Source organism: Penaeus monodon, chromosome 21 (genome assembly GCF_015228065.2).
Source record: "Penaeus monodon isolate SGIC_2016 chromosome 21, NSTDA_Pmon_1, whole genome shotgun sequence".
NCBI classification, from domain to species: domain Eukaryota; kingdom Metazoa; phylum Arthropoda; class Malacostraca; order Decapoda; family Penaeidae; genus Penaeus; species Penaeus monodon.
In genome coordinates, this window is record NC_051406.1 from 43,091,328 (window position 1) to 43,091,657 (window position 330).

At 40.6% G+C, this 330-nt stretch overlaps 1 protein-coding gene across 1 annotated transcript in view; it reads left to right on the forward strand.

Annotated features, from left to right (window-relative positions):
• LOC119586685 overlaps positions 1 to 330 on the forward strand; it is a 38,585-nt gene that overhangs the window by 444 nt on the left and 37,811 nt on the right. The gene's annotated exons all lie outside the window — the stretch shown is intronic.

Sequence of the window (330 nt, forward strand, 5' to 3'; positions counted from 1 at the left end):
AACTTGAAACATACAATATTACCATTGAATGTATGACACACACACACACGTACAAAGGGCGTGGAGGATAAGAAAATAGAAAAATTGATAAACGTGCATTCAAGAATAGAGAGGAAACGTTGAGGAAACATACATATCCGATATGTTAGGAAACCGCCACGGATGAAACGATGGAAATATGAAATAGTCATCGCAATAAAGATACCGAAAGGAAAGCCAGATAAAGCGTGAGTTCCGGGTGCATGAGGATTGCGACAATGAGGTCATGCAAAAGACGGTATCTTTTCCATGCAGGTTTTATACACTGGTCGCCTGGATAGAACTGGCAGT